A 16,412-nucleotide genomic window follows, 5' to 3' on the forward strand; every position below is an offset into this window, starting at 1 on the left:
TGGGTATTTATCTAAAGAATGTGAAAACACTAATTCGAAAGATATATGCACCCCTCTGTTCACTGCGGCATTATTCACAATAGCCAAGATACAGAAACCACCTAGGTGTCCATAAATGGATGAATGGAGAAAGAAAATGTGATACACATACACACAAACACAAACATACAATGGAATACTACCCAGCCATAAAAAAGCATGAAATCTTGCCATATGTGAAAACTCAGGTGGACCTGAGGGTATTACACTTAGTGAAATAAGGCAGAGGGAGAAAAATACAATATGATTTCACTCATATGTGGAATATAAAAACAAAATAAATAATCAAACCAAACAAAAATAAACACATAGATACAAGAACAGAGTAGTGGTTGCCAGAAGGGGAGGAGCGGGGAGGGTGAAACGGGTATGGTGATGGACGGAAACTAAATTCTTGGTGGTGAGCATGCTATAGAGTATACAGAAGTTGAAATATATTGTACACATGAAACACAAAATATTATAAACCAATGTTACCTCAATAAGAAATAAATTTTAAAAAAAACAGTTCACAAATTGGGTCAGACACTCATTGTTCGTCTTTATGCATAATTCTAGCAATACTGTGGATATGGGATATAGACCCTAACATAGCAAGAAAATAAGGTCTGAAATCCAAGTGAATATATTCCACCTGAAATGGACAGGTCATATAATTAACTCAACGTATAACGAATAGCACAAGAATTTTTATCTTAACGTGGACCCTAAGAAGGTGAGCTGTACAAATGAAGAGACAGAAAATGATTTAGAAAATAAAGGCAACCGGGGCTTCCCTGCTGGCACAGTGGTTGAGAATCTGCCTGCTAATGCAGGGGACACAGGTTCGAGCCCTGGTCTGGGAGGATCCCACATGCCACGGAGCAACTAGGCCCGTGAGCCACAACTACTGAGGCTGCGCGTCTGGAGCCTGTGCTCCGCAACAAGAGAGGCCGCAATAGTGAGAGGCCCGCGCACCGCGATGAAGAGTGGCTCCCGCTTGCCACAACCAGAGAAAGCCCTTGCACAGAAACCAAGACCCAATACAGCAGAAATTAATTAATTAATTAATAAACTCCTACCCCTCCCAACATCTTAAAAAAAAAAAAAAGAAAAGAAAAGAAAGGCAAGAGGATGGTCCAAGCACACAGCAGTCTGGTGAAGCTTAGTGCTGAGGCCAGAGTCTCGAAACTTTACTACAACCGAGATGGGATCCTCAGAGAGAGCAGCTCAGAAGGAATGCTCAGCGAGGTCAAAGCAGCGGGGAGCTGAAGCAGGTCTCGGAGGGAGAAAGAGCTCCGTGCACCTGGGGCTGTGGAGGAGTGAATGGGTGGTGAAAGAAAGAGGGGATAGGCTTCCCTGGTGGCGCAGTGGTTGAGGGTCCGCCTGCCGATTCAGGGGACGCGGGTTTGCGCCCCAGTCTGGGAAGATCCCACATGCCGCAGAGCGGCTGGGCCCGTGAGCCATGGCCGCTGAGCCTGCGCGTCCGGAGCCTCTGCTCCGCAGCGGGAGAGGTCGCGGCGGCGAGGGGCCCGCGTACCGCAAAAAAAAAAAAAAAAGAAAGAAAGAAAGAAAGAGGGGATAGCTTGAGGTCAGGACAAGTTTTACTTAGGATGCAGGAAACCTGAGTATGTCTTCAACGCGAGGAGAAGGAACCAGGAGAAAGGTAGACGTGGAAACGAGAGAAACAGGGGCAACGGTGCAGGCAAAGCATGGGGAGGGATAGCACAAAAAGCACGGAGGAGCAGAATCACCTCTTTCCCGGGAAGAAGCCTCCTTCAAACCGCCATCCGACCTGGTTGCCTCCATCTTGAGAGTAGTTTACAACCAGCTACTCAAAGCCGGTCCTCAGACCAGAGGCGTCAGTGTCACGTGGGCTCTGGCCTGCTGCCTCTCTAGCTACCCCAGCCCTAGCCAATCACACATTACAAGCTCTTGCACGTTAACAAGGTGGCAGGTGATGCCCCTGAAGTCTGGGATGAGCTGGTTTAAAGCAGTGGTTGTGAACACAGGCATTGAAATGAGACAGATCTGAGTTCAAGTCCAGCTCTACCTTGACCCCGTGGTATGTGCCCTAGGGCGAGCCTCCCCAGGCCTCAGGTTTTTTCCTCTGTAGAACGGGGATAATGATACTGTTTCTTCTCAGGGGTCTTTGTAAAACTTGAGATCATGCAGGGAAAGAGCGTGGCTTTGAGCCTGGCACACAGTAATGATGTTGTTTTTGTTCATCCCTTCCAGCCTACTTGCGTAACAGCTCTGTTATGTCCACGTCTGAACCCCGGTAGGGAATGAGTTCACCAAGGACGGGAAACATGCATCGGACCGGGAGATCTGCACACAGGTGTGTGATATTGAGGTGAAACACTCAACGCACTACGTGCTGACATGGGGCTGGGACACGGGCAAGTCGATGATCCCACAGCAAATAGGAAAGCACTTTTTTCGACTCTATGCATACAAAAGCCGGTTAGAAATAGGTTATGAACTTGCTTGGGATTAAAGGATAAACTTTCAGAAGAGAATAAGCAAGTTACCAGGTGAATACACTTTGAAAACCTCCTGCGTCAGGGCGTGGCCATGACAAAGTGAGACGGAGATCTCTTTGAACCCACACCCAGGTGCTGCACCCCCTTCCAAGGTCAGCAGTGCAAACCACCCAGAGACGTTTCACCATAGGGATGAAGCTTAATTCTTGGGAAAAGTACCTAAATCAACGCACAGCACGAGACGAGTTTCTTCATTTTCGGCAAAGCTCCAATAATGAAGGGGCTGATTTCATCGCATGCACCTTAATTTCTTCTCTTGGCAAAAGCACATATACAGAAACCCCAGCAGGCTTGTAATAGGAGAACAAGTCTTTCTGCTTGTGTTATGAGATATGGGAAAAAAACATAAAACTTATTAACACTGAACACCCACTTCGGTCGTGAATAATATATAACAGCAAAAGTATTTTATGGAGCTCAGTTAAGTGTCTCGACATGAAGAATCCACAGGTGATTTCAATGCATTCAACTCTAGCAACTCACACCTGTGGAACAGCCACTGGGCAGTGGGCACGGGCTAGATCCTGGGGCGGCACGGGGGCTGGGACCCAGGTGCCTTGTTGGGCACCCCTACCGAGGAAGGGAGCCTGGGACACGGTGCCAGGGCCCTGTGGGCTAAAGCACAGTCAAGGTCCCGGAACCCAGAGGCAGAAGGTCAGAGGAGGCTTCCCGGAAAATCTCATTTAAGATCACTTCCCTGGGGCTTCCCTGGTGGCACAGTGGCTGAGAGTCCGCCTGCCGATGCAGGGGACACGGGTTCGTGCCCCGGTCTGGGAAGATCCCACACGCCGCGGAGCGGCTGGGCCCGTGAGCCATGGCCGCTGGGCCTGCGCGTCCGGAGCCTGTGCTCTGCAACGGGAGAGGCCACGACAGTGGGAGGCCCGCGTACCGCAAAAACAAAAACAAAAAAAAAAAACAAAACATTTCAGGGAGGGGGGCCCAGCAAAGATGGTGGCATGAAAGGCCCTGAGGGGGAGGCTGGGGAGCTGGGCTTTAGCCTCTCATCAGTGGGAAACTGTGCACGTTTGGCTTCTGCTCCGATCTTGGCTTAGCAAGGTCATTCTGAGGATGGACGGACGGCGGAGAGCCTGGGGCAGAAGGATCCATTAAGGGCGACGCAGTCGTCCAGGTAAAGGGACTGGGAAGCTCTCGAGGAGGTGGGGGGCAAGCGCTTCCTTTCAGACACAGACCTAGCCACCTTGGCGACCTGTGGGGAGGGTGACAAAGGGGCTTCTGGTTCAGAGCTATAAAACAAAGAAGGCTGGAAGTGCTGGAAAGGTCCGGATCGGGGAATTCTCCTGGTCACAGTGAGGCCCCGAGATCAGTGTGTTAATACAAAACAGCGAGTATCCTAAAAGCCCAGGCCGCCCTGGAGTGAGAAGATGACTTCCTTTGTACACCAGCAATGAAGAGACGCCTCTGGTGGTCCCTCCCCACAGCTCTCTGCAGCCTCTGACCCTGAACGCTGCAGCTCTCCGGACATCCTTGCAAAAGCCCTTTTCTTTGGATACAATTTCTGAATTGTAAAATTTTAAATGACCTCAGGTGTTGCCAAAGGTGTTCATGCTGAATTGAAGTTCAAAATTGTGCAGTGGTGTGGTTACCAAGAAACAGGATGTCCCCCAGTACAAGCAAGGGTATCTGTGTGTGTGTGTTGAGTGCAAGTAATGTAAGCTGGGTGCTTTGACCGAATTTTGCTTAGAACAGTGTGCTCGGGGCACTAGAGTTAGCGTGTCCCCGGGAGATGACGAGCACGGTCCCGGGCCCGACAGGGGGAAACAAGATAAGCCAACGGCCTCTCTCTGCCCATCTGTGCCACCTTCTCAGGGAGAGACAAGGATGATCTCTCCTGGCAGGACACCCCACTGCTTGGCTTCCCAAGACTTCTCCTGGGCTGGTGAGAAGAGGCAACCCTATGGGCCTAGTTTATTGATGCTTCTCCCTGGGATCGAGGGGAATCATTGATACCCTGCAGTTTTTCTCAGCGGGGGACACCACCAGCATTTTGGTCAGGGCCATGCTCTACCACAGGGGACTGTCCCATATTACAAGGCATTAATAATTTTAGCCACATCCCCCCAAACGCCAGCTGTAGTTATTATGAAAAACAGAATCACCCCAAGCATTTCCAAATGCCCCTAGGGTTGTGGCACGCTAGCTGGTTGAGAACCACGGCAGTATTCACCGATGAGGTTCATCTCTATAAATATTCTGTTTTTCTACCTGATAAAAATAATGACTGCCCCTATTGGTGCATCTGACACAGTATGCAGAAACCATCTTTAAAATAAAGAAAGAAATAAAAAGAAAACAAAAACAAACAAACAAAAGAAAAAAGTCAAAGAAACCACGTTTTTTTCAGCACAAGCAAATCACCGAAAGCTACGTTACAGAGAGACGACAGCTGTCTCTAGGGCTTTACAGGAATGATACGACATCATTTACAGGAATGATACGACATCATTTTCTTGGAGAATTAAAAATTGAAATAGAGCCCCAAATCTAGAAACTAAAGTGAGATTAAAAAATAAATAAATTCTGGAACATAAGAAGTTCTATAAATCAAGCTTAAAGAATCCGAGTCAAGGTAAAGAACCCTAAAACAAAGATCACACAGAAGGATCGCTGGTGATTTACGCTTCCCCGTGGGTTCATAATAGGCGCGAAATAAAACTTGCCCTTCTGCACTTCAACCTCATACCTGTGATACAATGACTGAAGTACTGTGTATTGTGTATCATGCTTTTAATTCCAAGGCTTCAAGTGCTAACATTCAGACAGGAGGTACCTTCTAGATTCTATTGACGAAATTGTTAGTACCAACTTCGCTGTACCATAAAGTAAGTTCTTTTGTTTTTAAGAAAAAACCCCCAATCATTCCAAAACCAAAAAAGATGCCCAAGGGTACTCAGAGGAGTATGCAATTACTAGCACATACTGGCAGGAACATTCCAGTGTTTGAAATCAACAAATCCTTAGGAGGCATGCTCAGACAGATGACACTTAAGAAAAAACAACTGCGTTTAGATTTATAGGAAGGTTTTTCACTTACTTCAAATTTCTGTATAATCCTTGTTCCTCTAAGTTAAAGGGGGGAAAAAATCACTCTGTAATTCCTTATTTTTCTAATTAAAAAATAAACAAAACAAAACACGTTATATCCTCTAATTCGGCTTTGGCTGTCCTCAAGTATTTTCTTTGCGTCTCCTTTCAATGAATACTACTTTCAAATTCTAAACAAAAAGCAAAATATCAAAAGTGAGCCCAGGGAACACTGTACAAAACCAAGTATCACAATGCAAACAAGGCAACTGCATCTATCAGAAGTGATGATTCAGAAGAGGATAAATATAGAACGGTGCTTTCCAAATGGCGTTTGGGTGGCAAGTGCAGTAAACAGGTGAAGGCTACATCCCAAAAGTTTCTCTGAAAAAAGATCGCCAAAGTATTATCAACAAGTGTCTTCTTTTTGAAGCTGTCGGTCCCCTGGTGCCCCTGACACTGAACTTCCGCAATCTGGCCTTGGTGTGGCCATCCATTCCTGGGTAAATCCAAGCAAAACCTGAGGACACTTCAGCCTCTGAGGACGCCGTCAGAAGCAGTGGAGCAGCTCCACATGGGACGGGCCTTTTATGGCCTGAACTGGAGAGCCTTGATCCCAGATCATCCACCAGAAATAGCTCCTGAAACTCAGAGGCGCCCACCAGCTGTTGCAACAGGCCTGGCCAGCAGCAATTTCAAATGCAATGAGAACTGTCACATTGTCTTTCAGCTTGTTTTACAGAGAAACTAAAAATGCACCAGCAATCTCCCGAACGGGCTACAACAATACGGAACTGACTGGGCAAACGTTTTTCTAATTCTAGTCTTTGGGGTATAAAAGAACACATAACCAGCTCAGATATAGACTCTCAAAAAGGAAGTAACACACCTATACACGTATAAACAGTTTGCTATAAAGGCACACACCTCTTTACAAGTTTGCAAGTTGTGTAGACATCTGTGGGTTTCTTCCCACTTCCAACAAGAGAATTTCCAATAGAAAATGAGTCATCGGAAGATAGAATTGTGCTGGAAGTAATTTCTCTAAAACAACACAAAGGTTTTGCCTTAAAACCAAAGACCACGCTCTGAATGGATGGATCTGTCTTCAGATGGATCTCAGGCTGCTCAATTCACTCAAAGACCAGAAGAAACGTAACTAATGGGCAGGGCGGGGAAGAACCATCAAGCACAAGCACTTGTTAAAAGGCTATTTATGTTTTTTACTTTATTTATTTATTTTGCGGTACGCGGGCCTCTCACTGTTGTGGCCTCTCCCGTTGTGGAACACAGGCTCCGGAAGCGCAGGCTCAGTGGCCATGGCTCACGGGCCCAGCCGCTCCGCGGCACATGGGATCCTCCCGGACCGGGGCACGAACCTGTGTCCCCTGCATCGGCAGGTGGACTCTGAACCACTGTGCCACCAGGGAAGCCCTATTTATGTTTTTTAGATACTCAAACTACTGTTGCAACTCTGCCTACAAAAATCCTTACACCTGTGGGTGTCCTTGTCGCTGGGAAGCATAACCGAACGTCTGGATCATCCTGACTTCAATATAAAGCACAAAGTTCAGAACTCTGGGCTGGGCCAAGGCTCTGCACCGCCCCCGGGGGCAGGTACCCGGCTGTTAGCTCTCAGAACAGCAGCTGCTTCAGTCAGCAGAGGCCGCCCAAGCACGATCTGAATTCCTGTCATTAATTAACCCTGCAGGACGACGCCTCCTTCTACACAGACAGTCCGGTGACCAGGTGAAAGACGGCAGATACCTTGGGCAGCCTTCATGATTAAACACCGGCTTTGTTTTTCTCTTTCTGACTTACTTCACTCTGTATGACAGACTCTAGGTCCATCCACCTCACTACAAATAACTCAATTTCGTTTCTTTTTATGGCTGAATAATATTCCATTGTATATATGTGCCACATCTTCTTTATCCATTCATCCGATGATGGACACTTAGGTTGCTTCCATCTCCGGGCTATTGTAAATAGAGCTGCAATGAACATTTTGGTACATGACTCTTTTTGAATTATACCATATGCTAACACATATATATGAAATCTAAGGAAAAAAAAAAAGGTCATGAAGAACCTAGGGGTAAGACGGGAATAAAGACACAGACTTACTAGAGAATGGACTTGAGGATGTGGGGAGGGGGAAGGGTAAGCTGGGACAAAGTGAGAGAGTGGCATGGACATATATACACTAGCAAACGTAAAATAGATAGCTAGTGGGAAGCAGCCGCATGGCACAGGGAGATCAGCTCGGTGCTTTGTGACCACCTAGAGGGGTGGGATAGGGAGGGTGGGAGGGAGGGAGACAAAAGAGGAAAGAGATAGGGGACATATGTATATGTATAACTGATTCACTTTGTTATAAAGCAGAAACTAACACACCATTATAAAGCAATTATACTCCAATAAAGATGTTAAAAAAAACTAAAACCAAAAACACTGGCTTCATGTTTTGCTCAAGGGTTAGAGACAATTTGTCAATTGTAAATAGTGCTGCAGTGAACATTAGGGTGCATGTGTCTTTTTGAATTATGGTTTTCTCAGGGTATATGCCCAGGAGTGGGATTGCTGGGTCATATGGTAATTCTATTTTTAGTTTTCTAAGGAACCTCCATACTGTTCTCCATAGTGGCTGCACCAACTTATATTCCCACCAACAGTGTAGGAGGGTTCCCTTTTCTCCACACCCTCTCCAGCATTTGCTGTTTGTAGATTTTCTGATGATGCCCATTCTAACTGGTGTGAGGTGAATGTTCACTGCAGTGCTATTTACAACAGCCAGGTCATGGAAGCAACCTAAATGCCCATCGCCAGACGAATGGATAAAGAAGATGTGGCACATATACAGAATGGAATATTACTCAGCCATAAAAAGGAATGAAATTGGGTCATTTGTAGAGACGTGGATGAATCTAGAGACTGTCATACAGAGTGAAGAAAGTCAGAGAAAAACAAATATCACATATTAACGCCTATATGTGGAAACTAGAAAAATGGTTACAGATGAACTGGTCTGCAGGGCAGAAATTGAGACACAGATGTAGAGAACAAACGTATGGACACCAAGGGGGGAAAGAGGCAGGGGGGATGGTGGTGTGATGAATTGGGAGATTGGGATTGACGTGTATACAATGATATGTATAAGATGGATGACTAATAAGAACCTGCTGTATAAAAAATAAATAAAATAAAATTCAAAAAAAAATTAAATAAAATTTAAAAAAAAAAGACAATTTGTCCAAGGCACATTTTTTACTCACCTCAAGCAGACAAGCAAAGCTTCACAGTCACTTCCTAATCTCTGTCCTGGCCCTCACCTTATTTTCCCTTTGACCAATTTTGCTTTCTACTCCTTTTTAATTTTATTTGATCTTGTTTTATATATTTATATAAGCTGCTTTACATTCTTCCTGGAGCAAGCAGGGTAAAAATAAATAAAAACTTACATGAAACAGTTGACTATCTGGGTCTTTCTTTCAAGAAAAGATAACACTGTTACTGCAACAATGCAGGGTTTTTTGTTTTTTGTTGTTTTCCTAAAAAAGATTCATTCCCACAAAAGAAACATCTAACTTTTGGATGCCTCTGAGGTTACTGGTCCCTGCAGCATCAAACTGGCCTAGCTTAATGCACTGGAGTCTAGTAGAATAATTCTCCGAGGCTGCTTCTTTCATACTTGCTTCTTGTCTTTGTTCAAAGTCCAGTTAATTCTACCTGCGCAATCTGTTTAAATACTTTCCTCCATTTTTCTTTTTTTTTTCTTATATCGTGAAATCAGGAAACTCTTGTCATACATACTTCTTCCCAAAAACTTGACAGTAATCAGAACTGATATGCATGAGAGTAGATTTAATGATATACCCATGAAGAAAATGGAACATCACATTTTATAAATTAAGAACTAGACTTAGACCTCTCCGAGATATTTGATAAGTAACTATTCCTCATTTGCTATTATTTAATACTAGTAGGATAATAACCATATGGTAGTCTACCATTCTTTCTAGTGACTTCATTGTATCAGCTTCAGTATGACTTTTTTTTTTTTTTTTTTGCGGTACGCGGGCCTCTCACTGCTGTGGTCCCTCCCGTTGCGGAGCACAGGCTCCGGACGCGCAGGCTCAGCGGCCATGGCTCACGGGCCCAGCCGCTCCGCGGCATGTGGGATCTTCCCGGATCGTGGCACGAACCCGTGTCCCCTGCATTGGCAGGCAGCAGACTCTCAACCACTGCGCCACCAGGGAAGCCCCCAGTATGACTTTTAATCTGGCTTTTGTGGGTTAATCTAGAAACCATGACTACTTATGATATTGATCTCAAGAGAAACTACATTCTATGGTACCTGTTTTATAATAAACAATGAACATGTGGAAACCCAAATTAAAACACAATGCTTTTTACAATCATGACAAAAAAACAGACATAAACTTAACTAAACATATACAGGATCTGTATGCTGAAAATTATAAAAGGCTGATGAAAGACATCCAAGGAGACCTAACTAAACAAATACACATACACTGTGTTCATGGGCTGGAAGAGTCCACACAGTAAAGATGTCAATTCTCCCCAAAACGATCTATAGAGTTAATGCAATTTCTATCAACATGCCCGGAAGGATTCTGGTAGATAAAGACGAGCTTATTCTAAAATTTATAGGAAGAGGCGCAGGCCTTAGAATAGCTACAGCAATCTTGAAAAAGAAGAATAAAGTGAGAGTAATCAATGTACCCCACGTTAAGGCTTACTATAAAGCTATAATAATGGAATAGAATAGAGAACCCTGAAATATACCAGGCAAATATACCCAACAGAATTTTGACTTAAGGTGCCATTTCAACAAATGGTGCTGGAGCAGATGGACAGACATAGACAAAAAAACAACAACAAAAACCCAAACAAAGCAAAACAAAAAACCCAAAAACCCTTAAGTCTAATCCTTACAACTTATACAAAAATTAACCAAAGTGAATCACAAAATTAAGTGTAAAATATAAAACTATGATACTTTTAGGGAAAAAAACAGGAGAAAATCTTCACGACCTAGACAAAGTTCTTGGACTTGACCCCAAAAGCACAAGCCATGAAAAATGACAAAGGAGACTCATCGGAATGAGAAACTTCTGCTTTGCAAAAGACTGCGTTAAGAGGACGAAAAGATATGCTAGGGAGTGGGAGAGAGTATCTGCAGGTTACATACCTGAGAAAGGACAACTACACAGACCATAGGAAGAGCTCTCAAAATTCAACAGCAAAAACTCCCCCAACAGTCCAATTAGAAAATAGGCAAAAGATATGAAGAGACATTTCACCAAAGAAGATGAAGGACAGGTGGCAAATAAGCACATGAAAAGATGTTCAACACCGTTAGCCATTAGAGAAATACAAATTAAAACAGCAACGAGGGGCTTTCCTGGTGGCGCAGTGGTTGAGAGTCCGCCTGCCGATGCAGGGGACGCGGGTTCGTGCCCCGGTCCGGGAAGATCCCACGTGCCACGGAGCGGCTGGGCCCGTGAGCCATGGCCGCTGAGCCTGTGCGTCCGGAGCCTGTGCTCCGCAACGGGAGAGGCCGCAACAGTGAGCGTACCGCAAAAAACAAACAAACAAACAAAAAAACAGCAACGAGATATCCCTACTCACCTATCAGAATGGCAAAAATGAAAACAACGGTGACCAAACCAAACGCTAGCAAGGAGAAGCGGGACACACGTCGCGGGTGGGAACAGAAAATGGCTACCCGGGGAGGCAGCTCGGCGGCTTCTTCAAAAACGAAACCTGCCAAAGCAAACTACCGTATGGCCTGGCAACTGCACCCCTGGGTATTTATTCCAGAGAAATGGAAACGTATTTTCATACAAAATCCTGAACACAAATGTTCACGGTAGCTTTATCTGCAATAACCGAAACCTGGAAACCAGCCAGATGTCTTCGATGGACGAACAGTTTAATAAACCTGGCGCACCCACGCCGTGGAAGGCCGCTCAGCGATAAAACGCAACAATCTACTGATACATGCAGCAACCGGATGAATATCCAGGGAATTGCGCTGAGTGAAAGAACGCCAGTCCCCAAAGTTTAGATGCTGTGTGACTGCACTTATACCACATTCCTGAAAGATAACATCGTAGACGTGGGAGGCACATCAGAGGTTAGGGATGCAGTGACGGGCTACGAGAGGCCAGCATGAGGGATCCTTCTCCTGTTCTACTGACTCTGCATCAAAGCCAATATCCTGGTGATGATGTCGATTTCTAGTTCTGCCAGATGTTACCATTGGGGGAAAATGGGTAAAAGGTACACAGGCTCTCTCTGTAGCAAGTCTTACAACCGCATCCGAATCTATAATTATCTCAAAATTAAGTCTAAACACTAAAAAAAAATCGACTTCAAGTGAAACTTCCAAATGCAACCCATCTGTAACTGGGTTACTTACCATAATTGTACTCTGAGTAAATCCATGTAGATTTGCCTGTCATCAAGGCCATCTGAAGAAATCCGAATTGGAAATGTTTCTTTTCCCCTACAAGAAGGGAAGTCATGGCCCCAAAGTAAAATATTTGATACAGAGTAAGAAAAGGAGAGCATTGCTTTCCAATTAAACATGTTTACTTGGCAGGTTGTCCGGATACTGAAAAGAGCATCTCTAATGCCTAGGGCCAGTCAAAGAACAGGATCCCTCCCCTTCATTTTCCGCAGTTCAATCCACCGCCAAACACGATCGACACTTGAGAAACAGTAAGAAAACAACTCTTCAGAAAGGGAAGAGACCGGGTCCTCTCAACATTTCATCCAACTACAAATACAGCAAACAGGTTTTTCAACTCTAGAGTTCTACAGTCTTGGAGGTGTCATTCTTGAAAATAAAAGGACAAGACCCGTGTTCGGCCTTCCAAGTGCTGGGACAGGTCATCTGAGGGTGCTTCAGTATCCTCTGTCCTCTCAGATGCTATAGCATAAAACTTAGATCCGAACATCCTGAACTGACCCTCCTGGGGGTCACTCACGCTGGCCTTTCGTGCTAGAAAGGATCAGCTCTGGGGAAGGCCACGTCAGAGATGAGATGAAGCTTCTCTTCAGTTCACCTTAGGTGGGGAGCACAAGCCCAAGAACATCTACGCTCCCGCCTCTCTCATCTCCGCCCCCAAGCTCCTCCAGCCCACCTCCGCCTCCCAGCCCGTGCCCACCTTCTTCCTCTCTCCCCCTCACTCATCGTCCGTGACTACTGTCCCCTCCGGCCCCAGAACCCACAGGCTCCCGCAACAGGTTTACAATTGGACTCCAGCTCCCTCTGCATCCCAGGAGCTGCTCCCCCACCACGGAGCCCGCCGGTGGACTTGGCCTCTGGCCGGCGGCGTCTGACACTCTCTGACCATTTCCAGCGGCACGAGGTCTCTACCCGTCCCAGGGTAAGTTCTGCCGCGATCCTCCTGTCTCGACGGCTCCCGTTCTCCTGGCTGCGCTCGGCCCTCACCTCGCAGCCGTGACCACATCTTGCTGCCTGGGGTCCTCCCCGCCTGCCCTCCCCCATCCCTGCTCTCAACGGCCTCTCGCCAGGACTGCTGCAAGAGCCTCCACGGCCCCTCCGTCCTCCACCGACACCTCCCCAAGCCCATCCTCCCCGCGCCTTCCAGACGCATCTCAACCGCCCAGGCTCGGCTGCAGCATGCCCGGCGGAAACCTCCCAAGCAGCCGTGCCCGCAGGTCTCCGCGCGGAGCCCGCTGGCACCGCCCCCTGGTGCCAGTCCCTCCTCACGGACGGAGGCTCACGTGACGAGCTTTTGCAAGTGATGTTCTTGAGTAGTAAATGTAAGCACGTTCCTGTAAAAGAGTCACTTTCACCCTCTCGTGTGCAGATGCTCATCAGAAGGGAGAAGGGACCGGGCTACAAATAAATACGTGGGCAACTGCACCTGCCCCAGAGATGATCTCACACGGACCGAGATCTGTGCTGACTGACTTCTACAGACGTACGGCTGCGAGCGGTGTGGCGACTAGAAAGGGTTTTCATGTCTTTACTGCCAACCTCACATTTGGACACACCCCGGAGCCTGTGACACGCGTGGGTATCAGGCGGCGTCCGTGTGCTGGTGACAAACAGAGGGTGAGAATGGCTGGCCTGGTGGGTGAAGTCCAAAGTCCCTACTACCTCTGTGACCTGGCCCCTTCCCACCTCTTCAGCCATATGGCCCACCGTCCCTCCCCCAGTAGGTGACCACGAGAAACCGCACTGACCAGGGCTGCTGGGTCCAGGCTGGTCTCGGAACACCTTCCCTCCCTTGTCACTTCGAAAACCCCTCATCGTCCTTTCCCGATGAGCCCTTCCTGACATGGTCTATGATTTCCAACCTCTAGACTGTTCGTGTCCACAGGGCAGGGGCTCCATCTGTCTCTGAATCCACAGAACCCAGGAGGGTCCGCCGCTCCACACACACAATAACTGTCTGGGACATGCCCTCAGATCTCTTTTTCTCATTTTAATTCAGTGACAACATGTGCCTCTTTTTCTCCAGGTGTGACTCATCAATCCTTAATATCCCTCTGAAGTGAGAAAGGGACAAGAAAGTGGCTCCTCAGTTTAGAAGCAGAAAGTGAAGCAGGTGGAACCCACTCACATGCTTTTGGGCGGAAGCCCCCTCTTCCGGCTTTCCCTCCGTGAAGCCCCTGTTTCCGAAGGAAGGAGGACGTCAGGGCATCGGCCAGAACCATCGGTGCGGGGAAAGCAAGACAACAGAGCTCTCCGCCTGACTGCTCCCGCCTCCTGCAAAGTTCTGCTTTCTAAGAGGCGGTGAGCTCGAGCGATCAGGAGACGTATCTGTTTAAGCTGCTCATCTCCAGGGGTAAGAACACCGAGCACGAGGGTCTGAATTCTGTCCTCAACTCTGCTACGACGGTACCAGACTTGGAATCCTTTTCTTTTTCTCCATAGACTTGGGAACCGGAATCCTTTCTTCTTTTTCTCCATAAACTCGGGATTTTGACATCTGCGAGTGAAGACCAGAACGTACCTGATCGTCTCCTAACACCTACACTAATACACCCCTGTGAGTCTGAGCTTGGGCTGCCTGCACCACGGACAGATAAATGTTAACCGCTGGGTAGGTTTAAAGAAAGCAAAAGGGGGGATATTATCGTTGGTTAACAATATTTTTCAACCAATAAATCACCCTCCCCCAGACAGTCTAAATCAATCAATCTCTGTCTCTCTGTCTGTCTGTCTCTCCCTCTCAAAGCTTAGGGAGAACTTCAGTGGTCTGGATGACAATATTTCGAGCTCCAAGGTCACGTGTAGGTCACTGGCTTGAGCACCAGATGAGCAGGCCAGCTCTTCTCTCCCACGCTGCTGCTTCAAGAGCGATGGGTGGAGAACCAACGCTCAGCACGAACAGAACCGCTGGCCTCAAGGTCCAGATGAAATGCGAGTTTGCCAGGGAGGGAGCTTGGCCCGTGTTTCATGAGTCCTGGCTGCAGGGAGGGGATACAGCCTCTCACAGGGCTGGACCAGCACTGCATTCCTGGACACCACGCTGAGTCCTGAGAGTAACGGGAGACGTACCAAGTGTGACATGCTCTGTTTAGGCTGCTATGCATCTAAGAGTATGGGACTGCTGTGAATTCATCGCATGGCAGAAACGCAGAGGTGGCTTCTCAAAGGGAACACGGGCTTGGAGGGCTCCAGCCGGTGGAGGGAGGTACTCGGACACGGAAGCAGACCCAGACGCTTGATCCTTTCCACGAGGGCTTGACATCACAAAGGTTAGCACCAGAAGTGGTTCCCTTGGCTGACCCCAAACACCAAGAGGGGACAGACAGCCCTGACTCCTGCGTGAAAACACAAAGCTTCTGCGGTCCCTCTGGGGGGCCGTGTAAAGGTGCCTCTCTGCGCCGAGATGCACAAAGGAGAACCAGGGGCAAACTCCAGCCCTCAGAGGCACGCCGGGGACAGGAAGGACGGGGGTGCCTTCTCTGCAGCCACGGTCTCCCAGCCTCGACACAGTCCGACACCCCACGCGGCCCTGGGTGGGAGCACAGCGCGTGCCATCTCCCCATCCATGGGCTTCCGTTATCACGTTCATTCCCCTTCTTTTCCGCCAGAAACACAATTCTAAGCGATGGCTGCACACTTGGGCCAACCCACAAGAGCCTAATAATCCTGTAATGAAGTGGAACCGCAGCACCAATAATTCTATCAAACTGAACCACTACGCGCGGCGGCTTCAAACGTGTCTGCGGCTCCCAATGCGGCTCTGGAACGCCGGCTCCCTGGCAGCGCACGTGGTGGCTTCCCACCCTAAGGCCGAGGCAGAGACTCTTGTTCTGGGGGCCGGGGCTACGAAGCTGAGAAGGAGAGCACCGCCTGGGTGGCTGTGTGTGGGAGAACAGGGTGAGCAGGTGGCGTCAGCCGTGCAGGCAGCGTGGGCTGGGGGGCTGAGTTCAGGGGGGAGGAACCCCTGGGGCAGAGAGATGATGCTGAAAGCTGAAAAGTTTCAAGAAAAGGAAACAAAGGAAAGATATGGGGACCCACTGACTGGGGTCTGAAACACCGACTTCATTTTCTGATATTTTCTCATTTCACGGCTCCAGGTTAAAGCCTGGTCAGTCCAGAGGCCAAAAACTTGCTGCTCTAGGTTGACTCCCACGGTCCCACTGGGTTCTAAAAACCTGAGACTCTGTGATTCTGAGGCAAAGCACTGTGTCACAGTCACCAAAGAAAAAGGGAGAGAATTAAGAGAAAGAAAAGAAGAGTGCAATACGGACGATGGAAAGGGGTCCAAGGAGAGAGAAAGTGTGTGA

The 16,412-nt window shown here is 47.6% G+C and overlaps 1 protein-coding gene across 18 annotated transcripts in view; it reads right to left on the reverse strand.

Moving 5' to 3' along the window:
- SVIL (supervillin) overlaps positions 1–16,412 on the reverse strand; it is a 235,557-nt gene that overhangs the window by 145,189 nt on the left and 73,956 nt on the right. The window lies entirely within an intron of this gene.

The sequence above is a fragment of the Aethalodelphis obliquidens genome, unplaced genomic scaffold, assembly GCF_003676395.1.
Source record: "Aethalodelphis obliquidens isolate GAN/ISIS:26980383/991018 unplaced genomic scaffold, ASM367639v1 scaffold23, whole genome shotgun sequence".
Classification (NCBI taxonomy): domain Eukaryota; kingdom Metazoa; phylum Chordata; class Mammalia; order Artiodactyla; family Delphinidae; genus Aethalodelphis; species Aethalodelphis obliquidens.